Below are 3,582 nucleotides of genomic sequence, written 5' to 3' on the forward strand. Positions count from 1 at the left end.
GCTAGAACTTGTATGTACCACTTTCAAGCAATTTGTGACTTCTCTGAGATTATACAATGCACATACAGGCCCTCTAGAACTGTAGGAGAGCCATAGAAAATCTTTTCACATTATATTAAATTTATTTTAGAATGTTTTACATAAAGCAAGTATGTAATAAAATTGACACTAACACCGTCAGCACAGTGTATAGTGTTAAGACATAGGCTCAGTAGCCTTTTGTAGGTGCAGACAGTGGCGGCTGGTGATCTTTGAAGGTGTTGGCCCGTAATAGCGGCCAGGAGTGCATTCGATTAAAAAAAAAAATGCCTCACTCATACTCACTCTCTCTCATATTTACTCAAGATCCCCTCATTCACCCTAACTCACATTCTCTCACTTGCTCATTCTCACTCATACTCACTCAGTGTTACTCACACGCAAATGTACTCATCCTCACTGGTTCTCATTCTCACGTATACACACTCATTGTCTGTAGGCAGTGATGCAACTGCTCCTGCTGCACCACTGTTAGCTACACCACTGACTCATTTCCACTCCCTCTTACAATCACTTGTTTTAACACACTCATACTCCATCACTCACTCCCTCATACTCACTTTTGCCTATTCATACATACTCTCAAATTCAGATTCTCACACACTTTCACTCTCATTGACACTCAAACATACACATACTTTCACTCAACCCCATTCACTCTCAATCACTCACAAACACATGCCTAGAGAAATAACCTTCTTTTTATTTACCTATTTCCTCTGCTGGCACCCCAGCGGCTGCATGGCAGCAGCAGAGCAGGAATTGATGCTGGGCATTGCAACCGGCCATGATTCCCAACCAGGAGCTGGGCAGGATTGAAAAAAAAGACTCACCTCAATCTCTCTCCCAGCTTCTTGATAGGAGCTGGGCAGGATTGAAAAAAAGACTCACCTCAATCCCTCTCCCAGCTTCTTGATAGGAGCTGGGCAGGATTGAAAAAAAGACACACCTCAATCCCTCTCCCAGCTTCTTGATAGGAGCTTGGCAGGATTGAAAAAAAGACTCACCTCAATCCCTCTTCTAGCTTCTTGATAGGAGCTGGGAAGGATTGGAAAAAAGACTCACCCTAATCCCTCTCCCAGCTTCTTGATAGGACCGGAAGCTCAGCCCTATCAGAAGCTGGGGTAGTGCTGGGGCTCCTGCACCCGCTGCTCTGTGTGGCTGTGTGGCTATTGATGCACTGATGAGTGACCTAAATGCCACATTTTATCAGATATACTGTGCTGCCTGAGGCATGGGCAGTATGTCTGCTCAACAAAATGGATCGTGCCCCTTTGACGGGATGGGTGTATGGGTGTTGAACTACGCCCCTCACATGTGCAATCCAAACATCCAGCGACAGTGTCTTATTTTGAAAGAACCCTCTGTAGCTGCATCATGCCTCCCCCACCCCTCCTGTTGTAGAGAGCCTGGAGAAGAGGAAGGCACGTTCATGAAAACACCAACTGTATTTTCATGAACACTGCTAAACTGAACAAGCATTGAAAATGCAATAGGTCTCGCCCTCGTTTAAGTTAAAGCAATTCTGTTTGTAATTAGGTGGCTTTTTAGCTTTGCTTTTATTAGTGTTTTTCAAACTTTCATGTACATAACATGCATATGTATGCATATATGTATATGTATATGTATGCATGCATTTATATTTGTATTTAAATAGATATGCAGATGTATATATATATGTTTATATATATATGTATGTATATATATATACAAATACATATATATAAATGCATATGCATATATTACCTACTGGCGGTCGCCAGTAGGTAGTTATAGTTAGGACCTATTATCCATAGGAAAATCGTAACATTCTTTTCCCAATAACTTTGGCGCCTGTTGACGAATCTTCGTGAAATTTTCAAAACTCGTGGGGCGCTCCGGTCAGCTCCTACCTTAAAAGTTTCGGGGTGATTTGGCAAGCGGGGGCCGAGAAAAAAGGAGGGTCCCAAAACGTGTTTTCTTCATGTTAACTTTCTTAGGAAACTTTAGACACGGCTACAGCCCGAACTGCTGAACGGAATTACACCAAATTTGGCGAAAAGGTAGCCCTTGGTTCAGAAAGATCCCTATTTAGGTCTCGCCTGGTGTAGGCTGCGCACATACGCAGTCTAGCTGGCGAAATTTAATGATTTGGGGTATTTTGTGTAAAGGGCATTAAGCCCCGCCCCTCTTTTCCATTGGCTGGCGTCACCGTTTATGCTAATCAGTGGCCAGCCATTGTAAAAGAGTTGGCAGTGATGTTTTCGTTCGGCTTTTTGAGCCGTCCCATTTGGATGGGCTCGTCTGCCTTCCTTGTGTCATAAAAGGTTTCTTATCTTTATGGGGCCAAACACACGGCCCCATAAAGAGAACAAACCTTTTACTTCTGAAGGGAAGCAGGCAAGGCCGTCCAAGTGGGTCGGCAGAAAAAGCCAAAAGTAAACGTCATAGGCTGCCCGAGCGCTTGTTGTAAGGAAGGCTTGCCTTTCTGTTGTCCCTGCTTTTATTGCTTCGTGAAAAGGGCTCGCGCTGCTGCTTGCTTCCAGTGCTGCACCAGCTAAGTGTGGGATTCTTGTGCAGCTGTTGCTCGTGGGTTTCTTGTTTAGTGCGCCACAACCGCTAAGGCTGTGCTTGTTTTGTTAGTCATGTTTCCACTGCTGGTTCGTGTGCTGTGCCTGTAGTGCTAGAGTGACTGCTCAACTGCCACCAGCGATATTCATGTCCAGCGCAAGAGTGGATTTCAGAGCTGATGCCCATGCTGTGCCTATTATGAGTATGACAAGCGTGCATAGCAGGTAATTAGAAGTGGGCCCGTAGCATCCATCCTGGGGGTGGGGTGGTGGGAGAGGTGGTGGAGGGGGGTCTGACTGCGGGCTCCCCATGGCAGGCAGCAGGAGAGGAGAGGCAGGAGGCGGTGGTGGAGAGGTGGGGGGATGAGCGAGGAGTGAAATGGGCGTGGAGGAAGGTGATGATGAGGGTAGGGGAGAAGTGGGTGTCCACGCTATGCACACAAACACACCAGGCTGCGCAGGGATGCAGAGCGGCCCGAGGGGGCTGTGTGGAATGAAGTCTCTTCGGAGGGGGTGGGAGGGCTCCCTGGAGGGCAGGTTTTATTAGACTGAAGCGGGGAGGGGGGCTAGGCTCACCCATGTGATCTCCCGAGTGTGCTGTGTCTGTGTGTGAGTGTGCCTGGAATAGCAATCACACGCAGATGCAGCACTGCACCGGCACCGTGCAGGGCAGCGCGAGCCGCAGGCGGCTGAGGGTACCCGGATACGTCCCTTTTGCTTTGCACCCCTCACCCCAAGATATCTTCTCCGTTCGGTGGCGGGGTCAGATGAGACCCAGACAGCGGAAGGACACGAGTGTGCAGGGGTGAGGGGGGCGCGTGAGGGTGGGTGTCTGAGAGGGGGTAGGAGGTGCAGAGGTCCCGCTCTGATGCCCTGCTCCCTGGGGTTAGTGGGAAGCGGGGTAACTTTGTTACTTTATCTATTTGTTGATGAGGTCAGAGCTCCCTCGAGTGTGCAGGCGAACAAAGGAAGCGTGGAAAATAGGGAAGTGCAA

This window comes from Triturus cristatus, chromosome 8 (genome assembly GCF_964204655.1).
Source record: "Triturus cristatus chromosome 8, aTriCri1.1, whole genome shotgun sequence".
Lineage (NCBI taxonomy): Eukaryota > Metazoa > Chordata > Amphibia > Caudata > Salamandridae > Triturus > Triturus cristatus.